Genomic DNA, 19,651 nt, shown 5'->3' on the forward strand with positions numbered 1-19,651 from the left:
GACCTATGCGTTATCTCGCGCGTTAGCGCTCATTATTGCGCGATACATCTGGCGGGCGCACTGTTCCTTTTTGCAAAACGGCAGACAGCAATATCGCTCTTATGCAATACGTTAGATTCCATTTGGCTACCGCGACTACAGCGGCGGCGCGCTCATTGCGGTTACCTATCGGAGCGTAGAAAAAGAACTCAATTTCCTCGATCGACTTTTCTTTACCGCGCCGTGCAGCGCATTCAAAGATCAATCTCCGAACAATCCCCGAAGCATTTTGCACTTACATGCTTCGTCCATTAATACACTTCACATTGTACAGCTCAGCGTCCGAGCTCTACGAGCGAGAAAAAAAACGGCAGTTTGACATATTCCAGCAAATCGATAACAGGCGAATGCCTTTTATATATCGGACTTGCGTAACCGCGTGTTGCAATTATTCCGCGCAACGCTATTTGAACAGATTCCAATTTCCTCGACCATTTCCTGAGTCATTCCGCGACCGTTGTATAAAGAAGCGATAAATCTCTCGATATACTATGGTGGCGTAACGAACGTATCTGGAAAAAAACTCCCAAACGGACGTTGGGGTTGAGAAGTTCGTTAAGCTTAAGCCATCGAAGCGACGGCGAAGGCTCTCTTGTTCCCCCGCGTGTTTGTTAAAGCCCCGACCGTTAATATGATACGGAAAGTTTAGAGGCCGACGCATCTCGATCGCGAGACGTTAGAGCGGCGGTTAGAACTAAAGTGGTAACCGCCATCGACATAGACGGCGCGAGCGAAGTCTCGGATATAACTGCCGCGCAATTTTTCTTTTCCATCCCTTTCTCGGACGTTAATTCCTCGGAATTACTATCGGGGAGAAAGACGAGTATCCCCCGTACAACCGGAGCGCCCGTGACGCTCTCCACGCGCCGCGACTTATCAAAGGAAGTTCAGTTCCGTTCGTGACCAATGTCCGGTTCGCCCGGTTTTTCCCATGACCCTGCGAGCGACGTTAGCGCAACGATCTTACTGGCCGCTAAGACTCATTGCACTCATATGCCTTTATGGGGTTGCTGAGTTCAAACGGTTCACGCCTGTCCTCTCTGTTCCTCTCTCATCGCCCATCTTCCTCTCTCGCGACGCCGAGGTGGCGCAGGACGATCAGAGTGGACGAAAACTCCCCCGATCAGGTTTTCGTTCCCACCGGACCGGTGGCGACAGCGGAGAAAATAAAGAATCGGAAGAAGAAAAAAAAAAAAAAGAAAGAAGTCGCTCGCGCAACCCCCCGGTCATCGATGGTCATCCCCAATGGAAATCTGCGCACCGTCGTCGCCATCACGACCGGACAGAGACTATGGTCACTGTCCCATACACAGTTCACCACTTGTACGTATATGTATTCCACGACTCGGTCTCACGAGCCTCGTTGCAGGTTGCGCGCGGACTCTTCTGCCTCCTCCTTTGAGGAGGGTGACCCGTCGACGGAACCCCGGTTCGCGCGTATCACCGGGTATTGTCGAAAACCGGATTTCGATGGACGGCGATAATGTATGCGAATGGTCATTGCGCGTCGCGCGGCTCGGAGAAAGGGGAGACTGCTGCTGTGTGGATGGACGGACGACGGGCGCAGGGCGAGCGTCATCCGCGAGCGGCGGAATTTTATTTATGTAAAGCGATTACGTAAGAACCTATTTTCAAACATTCTGAATATTCAAAACACTGTATTAACATATTGAAATACTTTACTGGCGTGATAAATTGGAGCTGTTTCTAACACATTAATTTTGTCGCTATAAAAAATTAAAAATTACTAAATAATTTAAATAAATAAATAGTAAATTTGCTTTGATCATACATTTTCGTGACGAAAATTTCTCGCGCGATTAAAGAGTAAATGAACGAGTGAAATGTGCACGTTCTATCATTGCCGGAAGGAACCGAAGGTGAATCTCACAAATCTCTTTCGCATCCATTCTGTTCCGTGGTCTCACACTGCCCACGGCAGGTTGTATGCGCCCTTCCTGCGGCCATACGAACTCGTGGCGTGACCCGTGATCGGGGGCACCGCGAGCGGTGCGCGAGGGCAGCGCATCAGGTATTGTCGAAAACCGGATTTCGCGGTAATGTATGCAGATGGACAGTGCGCGGCGTACTACAGGACGAACAGTGGCAAAGGGGTTGCAGGTCCTGCGACCGGACCTTCCGTACACTCCCTCTCTCTCTCTCTCTTTCTCCCCGCGTCCGAACAGGAAAGTCGAAGGGAAAAGGGTGATGACGGGGGGGATACCGCTCCTTGCACAAACCGAAGGGCCTACCCGGTGACCCCGTGGAATCCGGAAACTCGCTAAACCGGATCTATTGGTCAGTTTCACGTGTCTACTCCCGTTCCTTCTCTCGCGCTCCTCATCCTTCATTCGCCTCCGGGTCGGGGCATTGAGCGCTGGTGCACGGTGCCCCCGAAGGGCTCGGAGAGGCGCACGACTCACCTGTATACACATCTACCTGCACACACACGTATATATACGCGACGCGATTCGTTCAGTCCCCGTGTTTGGCTTGACCGTCGTAATCTGCTGCGTGCATCTGTGTGCGCGCGAAAGACAACCCACTATCGGGCCCGGTGAGAACTGGACGCCGCTTGTACTCTCAGATCGTGCGAAGTTCGTATTGTTGGTGGTCCGCCCCGTTGCGCGCGTCTCGCTACTTCCTACAGCACGTCATTCCGGGGTGACTGCGTAATGATCGCCCCGTTGCTTCCGTTCGGATGATGTGCTAACGGTCGCCGAACGGAATTGCGCAACGAGTTCTCGCGAGATCTAAGAATCGGCGCGTAACGTGATTAATCGATAGTTATTTAAGCGAGAAAACGATTTGCCATTTGCGTTAAAAAGAAATATCAATGATAAAGAAACTAATTGTATTTATACTGCGTTAATATTTATATCAATTACGAGACGCATGATTGATCATCTGTCATTCATGTAATTATTGGCAGAAATATACTTACATGTACAATTTTCAAAACAAGAAGAAATTACTTACGATATAATAATAATAATTATGCATAAAAAGAAACATGTGTCTTTTTGCATTGATAATCGCTTTTTTTCTCGCAGCATATTGTCGGGATTTAATTTCTCTTAATTGCGCATTTTTATATTAAAAGAATTATAAGGATTTATAAGTAATATACTGTATGCAAATGTGTATTAATTATACAATTATTTTTTTATATTTGAGAATAATTTATTTTATAGAAGAATATTAAGATAAGATAACAATCATTGCGTTATAAAAATCGTAAAAAAAAACCCCCAAGGTTTATTTCCGAGGTTAAAAAATTTCTCGAATAATATTTCCTAAAATATCGCTGCGTGCATTTATTACGAATTTAGCAAGCTATCGCCATCGTCATAAATAAAAATTCCTATATCATAAGTCACGCGTTGGTGATAATTACCTCTGAACAACACTGTAAAACTATGCTTAACGCGATATGCATGTTGCGTAACTTCTCGAAAATTTATTCGCGCTTTCAAATCAGGAGATTTAATCAAAACATTTTAAAATATCTACAAAGTAACGAAAGACATTCAAATAAGAAAACATTTATATTAATGAATATTTTTCCACACGCGTCTAATCTTGATAGAAATACAATAATTCTACGACTAAAGATTTTGAAATTTAACAGTCGGCTATGAGACTTTCGATATTTTAAAGACAGATATATAGCTACGTCGTCGGCAAAAATAACACAGAAAAGAGACAGTAATAAAAATTTTAATTTTATTGGCTGTGCGACCTTCTCTTGGTTGCACGAAGCACTGGACTAAAAATCAGTGTAATTTATATGAATGTTTCTTTCAACTTGTTAATATGTATACATATATACATATCCATATATGTATACACATACATACACGTGGCTTGCGCTGTATTAAATGAAATATTGATACGCAATGTGATATTTTTTGTATGTTTACACTATATAATCTGATAAATCAAAATTAAAAAATTCTCTCGTACATATTACGTTTATTTATAAATTAAAAAAAAATGTTTTTATGTATTTTGAAAACAACGTTTAGTGAAAATATTTGCGCAAACAATCACGCAGGAACGCGCGCGAACTCTACGCAAATATCTCGAGACCGGACGCCGCTTTGGTCGGACGTCGAAATTATACGAAATTTGTCAGAACTTCTTTTTGCAAGCCTCTTTCCAGAACGATGCGTTAAGTCAGGTCATGTTATGGCCTTATCTCCCACGAGGCTACACACGGCGATGTAGAGAAACTCAAGAAGGCCCCGAAACAGTTCACCGTCTCATTCTGGTGTGGGCCGGCCCCGCTTCGTCCTTTTGCGGATTTAATTTATGGAGCGATTTTAATGCCTAAAAATACCACGCACACCGTCCATGTGTCCCACCTCGAGATTCCAAGCGGTTTTCTGGCCTTTCCAGAGATCCCCTCTCGCTCTTTCGTTCCTTATCGCTCCCGACGCTTTGTTTCGCCTCTCTCGCGAGGCGTGTGTGTGTGTGTGTGTGTGCAAGTATCGCGTGCTTGCACACCCACAGAGACGCCATTTCCGATGGAAGAGGAGATTTTTTCCCTGAAAAACTCCAATCCATGCCCGCGTTCTACGATCCCGTGAGTGTGTATATTCAATGTTTCATGCGCAGCCCTCGATCGAATGTGACCGCACATTACAGATATCATAAATCGACGATACCTCGACATATCATACGCGGCCCCGGGCTTTTCAGAGTCTTTCGCCGAGTTACGCACGAAACCGGCAAGTTATACGTTTCGCCAGCAAGCGCTAAGTGTGATTTATCGTGGCCAGTTGCGTGCGCACGCCTCTCCCGCACGGTCCTTTTTATTATTACATTTTAAATCTATGAAAATGGCCGCATCTTCGAAGAAGTCGGACGCGAGTCGAACGCGAATCCGCGGGCGAAACTTCGCCCGCGATTAATCTGAATACATCGGTCGTTATAAGTAATCTTATCGCGCACAACGATAAAGCCGTACTTATGGCCGCTAGGATTAGAGTATAGATAGCGTCGGATTATTAAATTAAATATATTCCGCGAGATCCCGTCCGTTCACTATTCTGACGCGTTAATGTACGCTAAATTACCGCGTGTGACATTATCCCCGGCTCTTACATACGATAAATGCTTATATCGAGCGCAATAATTCTTGTCGGATCAGCGGTAAATTATTTCGGCTACTGATATAACGCCGCTCCACACGCAGTAGCGCATCCTTCCTCTTTTGCCTCGCCGGTGACTTTTCGCCGCGATTGTAGTGCGTCCTTAAATAACGAATAATATAGCGAATTACGAAAGTTTGTTATTAAACGCGATTGCGATCAATATTTTGCAATTAAAGCACCGCTTAAACGGAACACGCTTTAATTAAGCCACGATAATCACGGCGTCGTAACGGTCGAGATACCGGAAGTCACGTTACAGTTGGATAGTCGGTCGTATTATTGCATTATCGTATTTCATATCGAAATCGCGGAAGAGAAAATATTCCTGCGCGCTCTCGATCTTATTTCGCGATACTCGGCAATTCTCTCGCAGGATAGGACAATCGCGCGATCTTCCGGTACGCTCGACGGCCCCCCGAGCGATACGCGATCGCTTCCTCAGAATCGCGGAAGCGGCCGCACCGTAATTTCCCCGGGAAAAACGGATCACCCTCGTCCATCTGCACAGGCGTCGGTCGATCGGAAATTGCGGCCGGCCGCTGTATCTCGGCGCGGAGCGGCGCAACGCGGCCGAGATTCGATTCCATAACTCATCGATCCCTGACGCCGCGCGACGCCCCGGAGCGGTGTACGCGCAAATTATTAAAGCACGCGGGAGGGGAAATATATTAAGTATACGCGGAGCGTGAAGGTAAGGGTGATAATGGTAACGGAGCAGTGGAGTAGAGTGCGCCGGTGTGTATGCGCGTATTAGTGAGAGCCTACACCATGGAAACGATTATGCGTTATGATTTACGTTCGTACGCATCGACCGCGGTTACGACCCACCGGCTACTCGCCGGCGCGCGCGTATGCCACGCGTGTGTGCGTGCTGGAGTCTAATAACATCCGCGCGACACCGCAATAAAAGTTGAACTCGTGAAGAAGGCACGGACGGGGGCGGAAACGACGCAGCTGTGCGAGGGGGCTGGTAGGCACGCATGCACGACGCGTATACCCAGGTCCGCGGGACTCTGTTTTATAATTAGATAAGATTGCTCGAATCCGTTTTAATTAGCTCAGATGGATGGGTCCCCCGTTACGAGCGAGCGCGTAACGCATGGTCACATTAGCATCGTTTACACGCGTCGCGAAATTACAGCCCGCCCCGGCTGATTATATTCCACGCGATATGTACTTAAGCGATGTTCTCGTAAACGTATAAATCAGTCGGTATTTACGGTCCGTTTACTATTACTTGCGAATTTCTATTTTCCTACGCGCACTGACGGATATCTTACACGATCGAAAGGGATTTATTTCTGCTACAATAATCACAACTATGTAAAAGCACTGTAATTACTGGGCGATTAGTAATAAAGGCTATAAATATTTATTAAACCGAGGATATAATCATGCGGACTGTAATCCTAATGATTCTACGCGGAGAAGACTTGTTCATCATATCTTTCGAATCGTTGTGATAATTGAAGCTTATTATTGTGACTCATCAACCACCGGAACTATCAATATAACTTGCTATTTAAAAAAATTGGATTAATCCCGTGCAAAGATGCCCCGAGGCACTCGAGAAGGAAGGAAGTCTCGTTACATTATTGATTAACAATACTGATTTCCAATTGGAATTTAAATTGCGCATCGTGCGGCTGTTAGCGCGAAAAGGCGCATGCCTACTGCTGAAGTAATGGCACTAATACCGACTATTTTTCCGGGATAGTTATCGAAGTCGTGGCGCCAGCAAACGCCGGTCGCACATCTCGAAACGACGGCGCCGCGTTTGTTTTGTTCGCGCAGCTCGGAAACATCCGGCTAGGGAATGACGTTCACGTGTGCGATATATACGTGCTGCGTGGTCCGTTAAATCCTCCGCGCGCGCGCTATCTCACTCGACCCTGATGCCTGCGCCCGCGACCGATAGCGCCGCGAGCAGATACGCGACGAGATACACGCGACTCGTTCGCGAATTTTGCAATGCAGATCCGCGCCGAGAGTGATACACCGATACGATACGGCGGTACGTTAACGCAGCCCGCGGCGAGTAGTACAGCCGCACACTGCGGATGCACTGCCGACGAGATGCACGCGCGACGCTATTGAGAAATTTATGTCCGCGTCGGGCGGCGATTCGGTTATCGCGACGCTGATGGATTTTATAATAGCGTCATCGACAGATCCCGTCTTTATGTTAAGCGTCTTTTACACAGGGTGGTCCGATGCATGGAGAGGACTACTGAAGTTTTACCATGTAGAATTACTCTTCCGTGAATTTAGATTTTTCATCAACGGAAATGTTGTCGAGGCAAGCCGTTAATTAAGTTAAAAATAAAATTCTCTGCGGGAGTCGTTAAAGCCTGTGCCGCAAATAGTAATTCATTTAAGTTGGTTTTATTAAAATGGATTTATTAAAATATTACACGAAATGCGCGGGCGGTCACCATCGCCATGCGTTAGGGAAAACATGTATACTGCAAAATATGATTAGCGCCGAGCCGTGACCACACCATGATAAATATTAATGGCCGTTAATACGCCGTCGTCTTGTATCGAGCATCAGTTTTCTGTACTCTGCTGCAATGCGCATCGTTTTGCTCGTACAGCTGTAATTCCACTCGCAATAAAATAATCGCGAGACAGAATCAGTATATCGACGACGTTGTCTAGCCTCCAGCATACGTCGCAGCGATTTATTCGTACGCTAAATGGATCTACGTGAGCGGATTATAAACATGGTACTCACAATCAGTAATACTTCTCGCGGTGATGAGTTTTAAGGACTTTTTATCCCCCCCGACATCTCTTCGACAAATCAACTTACAGATAATACGGGAAATGGTTGTTTATACGAATTCATTATCGCTTCATTAATTTATTTATTTTCACAACAACACGATTATTAACTCTGCATCGAAGATATTAATTATACAGCTAATCCTCAAAACTGACAGCTGTCGCACTCGTCCCGCATCCATCGCGATTACCTTATCGCGAGTAAGTACTGCTATTATAAGTATAATCCGACAGGTGATCTCGGCAAACCGGAAGTCTATTCTGACATCTCATGCGATTCGCGTATACGTCTCTCCGGAAGTGAAGGATTCGTCGAATTGACGTTTAGATTAGTTCGATGAGACGGGCGTCGTTCGTTTTTTTTTTCCTTCTTTTTCGCCGTCGCATCTCATCCGAGCGCGTCATGTAGGAATTACACACGTGTTGTGTACGATCGGGTGCGGACGATTTTTTGAACGAGATAGCCGCGCGCGATATCGGGTCGCCGCCGTGCACTTTGCATTGCAAAGTAAAGACGTGCAACGGCGATGGATGATGCGGACGCCGCAGCCAACACGACGTGTTGCGTCGCGTTCCTCGCAAAAGAGGCACGATCTCTCCTTCCGCCATTGATATTCAGATTAGCTCTTCCTCGCGCTCCACCGCAAGATCGCTATAATTCAGCATTTCTTTTTACTCTCGCACACCGATTTCTATATTCACCGGCAATTAGCGCGGTGCAATCGGTCTCCGCGACTGCTGGTCGCCGTCGCATCCGGTTGCAAAAATTTCGCGATTTTTCGCGCGACGATCGACGATTGCGCTGCTCGCCACGCGGAGCCGTGCGATCGTCGTCGTTTATCAATCCTTTATCTCGGACCGGTTCGTCGCGGGAGTCTCTCGAGAACGCGACCAGGCGGGCGCGCGCCTCGTCTCGCGCTCTCCGCCGTAACGTTTGTAATGCGTAAATAACGTTGACTTCATAAAGCACATTATACCGCGAAATCAACGAAGCACGCTTCCATAAATCAAGCTCGCGCTACCCGCTGGCTATGGGCTCGCGGGCATGTCGCTAATGAAAATTTGTAGAACGCTGTTATCGGCGTAGCCCGGCCTGACTCGACGTGACGTTACGCGTTGCGTAAATATCTTTGACAGATATCTGACGATACACAGAGCCCGTGACTTTTATGAGAAAGATATCTCACAGCTGTATCGCCTGTCCCATATATATGTTCCAGCATAAAATATATAAATTAATCGAATTTTACAAGCAGACTCTAGACGACTAAGAAACAAAACCTTGTTTTTCCAGTTAAAAAAAAAGTATATACAAAAATGATATTGTGTGGACAAAGACCTGCCGCATGAATATGAAATTTGCATATGCCAATCTCCTTCATATAATCGCCGCAATACCCGACAGATAAAGAGGAACAAAAAAGGGGGACATGTATTCAGATCAACGAAATTATCGTATCAGACGCGGTAACGCTTGAAATGCTCCGCGATCATTTTTCCATTCTACCTGAATAAGCTTAAACTAACGGAACACTTGTTTATACGTCGATCGTGTATTCGACAATTCATAAATTGCAATTCGACACCGGCAGCAGGGTGCGCGCACACATCCCCACTGTTCGCGGGAGCGCAGGGAGAGCGTACGCGCAATTCGTGCGTACGCTCGAGCGATCACGATTGGTCGAATAATTATGATCGGTAGCCTGTTTCGCAGAAAACCGACGTATACGAATCGTCTCGCATGCCTGATCGTAATTAATAACGCAAAAGGCGCCCACAAAGCTGTCACGTCGCGCCGGTGAACGGCGGTGGGGAAGGAATTGCAATTTGCCGATAGGGAATAGAGAAACGCCTATGCTGCCGAGTTTGCCAACTCGCTGCGCCTTTTTGCATCCCGCGCGAATTGACGTCGCTGCAAAGTACGCAACGTCTCCCCGCGCCGCGCGATTATTTTTATTCCTTTTATCCCTTAACCCCGCCCCACGTGCCCCTTCCCCCCCCCCTTCTTCCCCTTGTCTTCCACCCTTTTATCCCCGTCGTCGCGGCCGGCCGGCCGGCCGGCCGGCCTGATCGGCTACCTAGTCCTTCGCGTTACGCATTCAAGTCTTGTCTAGATGCAGGATAATATTTCCTGTAACTGTATAACAGATTTATGAGCAAGTCACCTGGGCAGCGCGAGAGAGACGGAGCGTTGGCAGGATAGGAACGCTATCGCAGCTCGCTCGCCGCGTGAAATTGGACTTAATGATACGGTTTTCGACCGGAACATGGCGCGAGGTTGCAGTCGGGCCGATTCTGTTGCAACTAAGTTGCGTTTGCTATTAAATATCTTACGCATCAATGATAATTGACGATTTTTAGAGAGTGTGCAAAATAAGAAATCTATAATCAATGAGATAATGATAGATTAACATAATTTAAAAAATGCCACGTAATGACTCTTGTTTATTAGATCTTCTTATCAAGCGACAATCTTACATTTTTTTTTAAACAAGAGAGATTATAATTAAAACACGGAACATTGATTTAATTGCCTTATCATGATTAATATTACAACTTATCTTGTACTAATTTTTTTATTTTAATTTCAATGCTCAGAATTATTATATAACTACTCTCTTGTTGGATAATAAATTAGATAAAATATAAAAAATGAAATAACATTAAATAATCAACTAGGTTTATTATAGCTCTTTATCGTACAACAGTAGCAAATTTCTTCTCTGTAATACCTGTAACGCTTCATTAACGTTTTTCTTTTCACACAAAACTGTCATGTCGATTGATCAACAAAAATTCTCTTAATATAAATCTTGATTTTTTAATCCCCTGCTAATTCATGTCGTTCTACATGTAAGTATCAATAGGTTAAATACAACGTTGAAAGTGCCTCCATCTAAAATGCAGCTAATTTGCATAATAATGTCGAGTAAAACTAGTTCGAACAACAAATATATTAAAAGAACGTCGACATCTAAACATCTTTTATTACTTTTGTGAAAATATGCGATTGAGCCGCTTATGAAATCAATCAACCTAATCGAGGTGAATAAAAAAACAGACTTTTACAGACGATTGACCTGATTCCGTTCGCTTAGCGTGCAGATGCAATTAAAGCATCATTTATCGATTTAATTATCGATAATTAATTTGACGTATTAACGGATCCTGCATATCGATAAATAATATCGATAACTTTCTAAGAAATTATTAGAGCATGCGCTTATTGTGCTCGCGTGTGCGATATTGTATACCTATTAGAAATATAGCGACATTAACGATATAACGTTAAATGATATTATTCGTTGTTCTTAAGAATGCGCACGCGGAACAACGGTGACGTTGATTAATAACACAAGCCGATCCACGCTAATAATATGCCGTATGGTATCACACGTCGACGATTCCGCGATTTTCGCTGTAATTATGATACACATAATTATATATTCTCATATTTCAACGGCTACCCACGCCATACGTTAATACAAGGCGTTGCGCAATAGCGCACCGCGGCGACAGCGAATGCAAATTCACCATTGCGCAACCGGGCTCGCTATTCCTTATCGCAAAATCACCATACGACTAATTTCAATCGCGCTGTTGCGCGCGTAAAAAATACGCCATAAGAATTCGTTATAAATAATTCTCAATTAATTGTCACAGATGCATGAACGTTGCGACATTTTTATATTTTATGCAAAAAATTTACTATATTTCATCAGAAAGTATCACAAAGTATTACGTTTATTTTCACAGAAAAGTTGTTGTCAGCTGCAATCTTTTACCGCTCTTAACAGCATAAAATAGTTCTTTGCTGCTGTGATTATAATACATATATAATAGCTCGCCTATCCAGAGCTGATAAATAATTCTGATTACTCGTACTCGTAAGCGGCGCGAGAAAGAGAAGACGTTCTCACGGCTACGTTTCGGAATGTATCAGACGTGGTGTTCTCGCAGCAACGAAAAAGTTATGGTGAATTATACGAGAGAGGTGGCTTATACCTCTTGAAAAAAAGAAGAGAGAGTGAGGGAGGAAGCGTGGAAGGTTGTTTTTTAACTTTTTAGGTTACGACAGGGTAAAGGGGGTGTTTCCTTACTTGGCAGGTGCAGCTCTTTTTAACATTTTCTATAGGGCATCTCATCTCGATGTATCCAACACACGCAGTTAGTCAGCGTTCATATACGAGTCCGAGGACACGTGTTGCACTCCGAGATAAATACCTACATATACTGGCCATGTATCTCAGGTATATAGACGAGAGGCAAGAGCAGGTAGGAGAGACCTATATACACAAGTCTCTACCTGAGAGGTCAGTGGAATGACTGGAAGAAAAGATTATCTAGCAGGTCGATATGTCTACACTCGGAAAAGAAAAACGACGAAACGCAGGGTGGAAAACGCAACAACTTTTGAATAGCAGATAAATTTCGGAACATTTCAAAAAATATGTCTCTCGAAATATATGCAGAATATTGTACGATTGAGAAAGATATCTCTTTCAGGATTTTTTTTTTTTTACGATCTTTCAACACTATTTGCTTTGAATATTACTAAATAATGTACAACGATTAATCATCAATAATATACAATCTTCTTAACTTAACATTTAATATTCTTATATTTTCCATTTGCTTAATATAACATATTATTATATTTTTTCTTATATTCTAATTCTATTTTTAATAAATCTTTAAAACTTACAAAAAAGTTAAAAAATAGAACATACAACATTTTGTGAAATTATGCAATATACACGTGGATTTAGATAAGTAAAATTTATTTAAATACTTTCAGGATTAGATTATAAATATGCTTGACTGGTTTCTATAATCATGAGATTAGTTGGAATAACTAATTAAGATCAATTCAACTGTCTGAGACTGAATACATAGTAGCGAAGTATCAGATCTCACGCAATGTGCGCCTGCGCGCGGTAAGATTAAGGTTCCAATCTTTTTTTGTTGCTGAATCACAGAGGTAAGACGATCACGCCGAGTACACTCGATGACCTTAATGTAGCGGCGCGGACACTTAAGAGTAATGCATTTCGGCTTACACCGCGTAATTTACACGCGTACTTCCCCTGTGTCCGCGCGTAATTAACGCACGTACGAGAAAGGTTTCTAAGATGTTCTTTATTCCACTCTTGATTACGCAGCGACCGCGCACTGTCGCATTATTACGTAATCGTGAAGTAATTAATATACCCTTGCGAACTCACTCAGGAATTGAAGTTTTTTTTTTTTCCCGCCGCGCGCTTACACCAGTACGGCCTGTGGGAGATGCGCAATCAACGTTAATTGCGTAACCTCTAATGATAAATTATCTCTTACGCTTATCCACGCATCGTTGGACAATATGTAAAGCCGATAGAAGGAGGCGATTGCCAGTCGCGCGCCGGCCAGCCTCATCCTTCTTCCTTCTATCGTAATTGAGCTATGCATAATAAAGGATCAGTAAACGACGACACCTTAACAGATCTCTAATGACCACGTATCAAGCGATGATGGAGCTATAGTTCGTGTCTTCCCGCTCACGTTTTCACCGCGAGCTTCTAATCGTGCGAAATTCCTCAGGCAAAACTTATCAACGATCGAGAAATAAACGACGATGTCTACCGTACGAGCTTCGTTTTTATTTCATTCGTATGATTTTATAATGAGCGGCGGGATAAATAATGCATGTGCAGTCGGGCATAAAAGCAGCAGTGAACTTTTAACATTCTTAGGCAGAAGCGGTGGTCAACGGCGACCGTCGAATAAGGCAAATAAGCTAAGACTGTGATTAATACGTGTCGATTTCTTAAGTAGGATTAAGTGTGCTTTGACACATGTTTATTTACTTTATATCGTTTTCCATATATGATAATTAAAACATAGACTAAAGCATTTTGACTAAACATAGATCAAACCTAGATTGACAGCTAAATCGTAAGAAGAAAGTTTTATAGAGATATATATATGTTACCGTTAAAACCCGAAATCGGTTAAAACTAAAGTTAAAACTAGTTGGAATTAAATTTAATTCATTGTTTTTAGTTAAAACTATAATTTATTGTTTGTTTCTTGGTTAAGATTAATTTAATCCTAATAATGAATATATTAGCATATTTTCTTTTGTAATAAAGATTTAAAGTACTGTAAAATTTATTTATTTTATATATTATATAAATTTATTTTTCTTATTTATTATATTAACTTTTTTTAATTACCTAGTAATCCCATTTTATTTAATTTCATTTTTAATAAAACTTCAAAAATCACAAAAGTTAAAAAAATAGATATTTTTAATTACATCTCATTCTTCAAATATGCTTATTAACAAAACACTATGTATAAAATTTTGAAGATTAATATATAACTCATAATATAGGAGTAAAATATTATAATATATGTTTCTAGCATACGAATTTGTGTGACGATTCGATGTAGCGAAGCCTCTATGTATCCAAAACATTAACTATCAGGTCATTGTTATCGATAAACATTTGACGATCCTCGACATGAAGATGTGCTAAGTGACTTAGTAGTTCGTCATGAAACGACTTGAAACACGGAGAGTTCCCGTTCGTCCATCGGTAAATAATTATTTCTTACAATCTTTATATTTTATATTAACTTGAAAAATATATAATACATGCGTTATACTTTGCACAAAACCGAAAGAATTATTACTCAAATATCTCTACATATAGGTGCAGTGTATAGTAATAGCCAACGCTCCATATAACGAATAATCTTTGAACTGTACTCCGCCTTTGATGGCGGATCTCCCCAACTCGGCCATTCTCACCAACCAGCGATAGTTGCTGGTCAAATCTAGCGTGTTCACCAAACCAAGCCGGGACTGCGCAGGTATGTGGTCCTACACAAATACACAAGTATTCATAGCACCCTAGTGTCATCTTACCGAAAACGCTGATTGGTCATAATGCGATCTCTTTCTCTCTCTTTTCCCCTCCCCCCCCCCCCCCCTCTCTCTCTCTCTCTCTCTCTCTCTCTCTCTCTCACTCACTCTTTCGTTCTTTTCCTCCCTCCTTTTCGGATTAGGTATTCTCCAGTGAAAAGAATGCATATTTTGCCCTTTTCTCTTCCTTCTTCACTATTTTTATGAATTCGTATATCTAACCATGGTCTTTCCCGGATGAACACGATTCTCAATCTAATCCCGGAGAACATTGGCGCATATACGAGTCCGGACACGATATACTTTATGCTTATCCATTAACTCCAAGCGGTAATTACGCTGGAAGTTACATAGGCATCATATTCGATGGGAAGTTAATAAGCGACGTGTATCTGCGCTAGAGAGAAAAAAAGACCCGTTTAAATTATGCATGATAATCCCAGCGACGGGTAAACAAAATTTTAATTCAGTCGAAGTTTATCGAGTTAAATCGTTACTGAAATGACACTTTATCGTCTGCTCGTTTCGCGGTTATGGAATCTTTGGATTATAATATCGTGGCGCATTGAAGAGTTATTAATTTAAAGAGATTCCTTAATGCTTGAGCGATGTCGCGTTTATCAAAGCGATTATCTTTTATCGGATTTAAATTTAATTCATAAAAATACTTTAAACTTAGTAATAATGCTATTAATGCGATCGGTTATTATGGTATACAATTACATGTGATGTAGTGAATTAGATAGAATATAAAAAGTAAAAATTGTATTTCAAACATGCAGAATAAAAGTTTTTTTCTCTTTTAAATAAGTTACGAAATTTCTGTTGAAGTCAATATATTAATTGATCTCGACGATTTTCATTTGTCTTTCTAATTGAAATTTGTAGTATTCCAAGAATGGAAACTTGCATCACTTTAAAGGTAAACGACATGTTTTATCATTATCGCTATTTTTTACTAATTTCGTAATTTGGCAAACAATTTAGTAATTGTGCGCTCGACAATTTGCTCGGCCAATTTTACTGGTTGAAAATAACGCTTTTTGCGCAAATCTCCCTGGAACATCGTCGCGCGCCTTTTTCAGAGAGCGAGCGAGCCAATTACGCCGCGGAAGCGGCCAGTTAGCGAAATCAATCGGACGGTCGCGTCGTCGTCGTCGTCGTCGCGAGGAAAAACCCTCTCGCGAATTGCACGCGGTTATGCCGCCTCGTTTCGTCATGATCGTTAAACCGCGCTCGCGCTCGAATCAATGAAACGCCCTCCTTATTTCCTCCTCCTTGCTCCGTCGAACGCGAGACGCGCCGGACGCATGTCTGAACGGGGTAACTGTTTTCCGTTCTTGCGAAAAGTTAACGGCCCGATCATCAAGTACACTGCAATTTCGCCGACTTATGGAAGCGACGATACCGGGCGCAGCAGCAAGCCGGACGGCGATGCAAGAACTCCCGTCGGGTATCCGCGCGATTTTACGGGTACCGTTACGCAAGGGCGACTTAATTTCCTTCATGATCGATTTATCGGCGAGACGGCGAAATTCCGTGTCGGGTTTCTCGGCACAGTCCGCCCGACGCGACTTGGGTCATGAGGCCATTGCCGGTGCAGCCGCATAAAACTGTATCAACGCTAGAATCGGACAGCCAACAAGAAAAATCCATTAAGTGCGGAAAGACAAGCGAGAAATTCTTTCCTTTGAAATCAAAGACGTGTTAGAAATTTTTATGTAATATAAGGCTCATATATTTTGGAATTTAAATAGCTCCCCTTTTATCGCATAATAATCCAAAACTTATACATAAGTAGACTTTTCTCGCGACGATGTTATATAAGAGCGGTTAAATTAATAACCACTTTTAACCGCTACGCCGGTTAATTGTATTGCATGCGTTTAAAAGAGATATGTGATTAATACTGACATCGCCGGTGTACGTGTATGTGTGTATGTTTGTGTTGGCATCGGCCGAAGAAAGTTCTTTTTCTGGTTCAGCGAGATCCTCTCGACAACCTGATTTCGCCGATCCACCTTCCACTTGTTGGCACAACGAGTTGTTTTCGCGCTGAGACTAATTGCATCCATTAATCGTGACTCGATTCGGTAATTCAGATTTGGACTCGCTTTGTCAGTGTCTCGTTTTCACACCGCGAATGGCTCATCGATTTTTACGAGACAAATTTTCGACATAAGTATAATTAAACGTACTGAAAATGTAACAAATTTTACAAAATGTATTATAATACATAGTAAGTAAATACAAATGAAAGAGAATTTATAAAATAAAACGCTACAAATAAAATTAAATTTAAATCCACATTAATCAGATTTGATTAATGAGACAATGAAACAATATATTGTACAAATTAATATGCAATTTAATATTACTAATTATGAAATATAGTTTTGCATTAACTTGTCTATTTCTAGATTTTTTCGATAAAAAAATTAAAAATATGCAGATGGATATTAAGATAAGAGTATCCGGCTGAATATAAAAAGAGCAACATTGATGCTAATTATCCTGTATTTTAAACACAGTTCCAGTTGCGTAATATCTGACGGAATTTACCAAACCTTTCGGCTTCATGTATTATGTAGTCACTTAGTCGCTCGATAATAATGCGCCATTAACAAAGACATTGCTCGTAAATCAAATGTGATAGCTCATTTGAACATGAAGTATCTCAAAGCTAAAATTACTTTTTTACCGTATTATACATTTTATACATATCTACTTTTTATAAAAAAAATATTTCAAAATACATACATAAATTTTCAACAAATTTTAGAGAATCTTTGCGAGCATTTCTCTTAAAAAGTATATTTGAAGTATAAATTTATGATTTTTAAATAAACAAATAAAGATTTTTTATTACGGAAAATATATATTTATATTTAAATTTATAATCTTATCGAGGATTCAGCAACGCATTCTCGGAACGGTAGGCGAGCATAAAATGCGTTGGTCGTCTTGATGATCAACTTATTGTCCGTGCTAGGCAATTATTATCCTTGCGCGCCGGCCGACGCGAGATTGGTTCGCACGTAATCGTTACAGGGCTCCCGTAACGATATACCGTGATAAACGCCACTTAAGTGGTACACGGATTTGCACGAAGACGCGTTTAATGCCGATATTTTGTGAGAGTAAATTTTCCACGGCAACTGATTGGTAGCACTGTGGTAAATTAGAAAAGAGCTCTAAATATATATACACATGTTTGTACGTTCAGCTCGATCGAAGTGTATATAAAACCGCTTCCGCGCAAATCATGAATTATCCATAGTTAGAAGAATAAGACATTAAATCTTTGAAGATGACATTAATGTTAAGAGCTGATTAAAACTTGTTTAATAAAAAAGACATATGTAAAAATAGTAATAATTTAACAATAGTATATCAAAAGCGGTGGTCAAGAATCTATCAAATATTGGAACACATGCAATTTATGAAGCTTTTACTCCGCACGACTTTTAAGCGTGAAAATTCTGTTCATAGGAGAAGAGTCTACCTAGTTGTACAAACGATACATTCGATTAAGATCCGTATGAAATTTACTCGAACCATTCGCAATAATGTGCGACGCATCGTTTAACTACCGATAACCTCACGAATGTATGAGCCTGGCTGCTCGTGCTCGTATGCGTAACACTTTCGATACCGTTATCACGAGCAGCCATTGCAGCACTTCCTGCCGCCAATCTCCCGTGTTCAAAGTTCTTTTGCGTCGCGATAGCGCGCGAGCAAGCGTAAGAAAACGCGCTAGCGTAGACTTACCAGTCGGTTGCTGAATATAATTATCGACAAGATAAATCGAACTTATTTTTCACATTGATGTTCAATTAGCATTAGATAGCTGGATAGAGCTTTCCGATCGTGTTAGTATTTTAATTTTGTTTTGACTGCCAAATGAGATTGTAACATAGATATTCTATAATTTTGTATATCAATCCCTTTTCCAGTCAGACTCTTTTAATTAATGAATAGAAGAAAAAATTTTGAAATTATAACACTGTAAGAAAATATTACATATTGATATGCAGCATAAAATCATTAAGGAATTTCGTTGTGCTTAAAGCACTGCGATAAAAATCAAAAGGCAAAATAAACATATTTCACGCAAAATCCTGATAAATCGCGTCTGAAGAATCAATTTCAAAACGTCACACCGAAGCCGCGCTTCTTTTGTTCGTCTCGCCGCATTTTTATAGTCAGACGTAAACACGCCGATGTTTACTTTGGAAAGACGTACGTGCAACCGGTAAGAGCTGATCAGTTTCTTTCTCGCTCTCTCTCTTCCGGCGAACAGGTAGCGACGATCTATAGGCGCGCGCGTATACGTACGTGTAGGTATGCGTGCGTGAATAGATGCAACATTGACGTTTCTCTGAATGAATCCCGCGTGAACCGGTTGAGAACCATTATGCGCGCTTACGAGTGCCGCCGTTTAACACCGTGGCACACGGGAGACTTCAACGCCCGCGCAGTTTGCACTATGCCAAATCCTGTCCGGAGACTTCAACGAGTGGGTCGGCCGGTCGGCCGACCGACCGCTTCTCCTTACTTAGCGCGAGACTCGTCTCATTCGTAATGAGATGAGGCGCTATCGACTTGACGGAATCCGGTCTACAATTTTAATTCGACAATATATTTACATGATAATAAGATTCACTTTTATTTTCGCGAGAGACAAAGTATGAGTAAAGTATGTAAAGTGGCCATATGCATATATAAACAAGAGAAATAGAATTAAATAAAAACT

At 41.9% G+C, this 19,651-nt stretch overlaps 1 protein-coding gene and 1 long non-coding RNA gene across 4 annotated transcripts in view; one reads left to right on the plus strand and one right to left on the minus strand.

The window, feature by feature from the left end:
• The window catches only part of LOC136999785 (uncharacterized), a 77,468-nt gene that overhangs the window by 11,173 nt on the left and 46,644 nt on the right, over window positions 1–19,651 (minus strand). The window lies entirely within an intron of this gene.
• grh (grainy head) overlaps window positions 14,455–19,651 on the plus strand; it is a 118,923-nt gene continuing 113,726 nt past the window's right edge. For all 3 annotated transcript variants that reach the window (XM_012368139.2, XM_067354509.1, XM_067354510.1), the window contains exons 1-2: window positions 14,455–14,566; window positions 14,684–14,843. The gene's annotated coding sequence lies outside the window, so the exon portion shown is untranslated. The remainder of the gene's footprint in view (window positions 14,567–14,683; window positions 14,844–19,651) is intronic.

Source organism: Linepithema humile, chromosome 4 (genome assembly GCF_040581485.1).
Source record: "Linepithema humile isolate Giens D197 chromosome 4, Lhum_UNIL_v1.0, whole genome shotgun sequence".
Lineage (NCBI taxonomy): Eukaryota > Metazoa > Arthropoda > Insecta > Hymenoptera > Formicidae > Linepithema > Linepithema humile.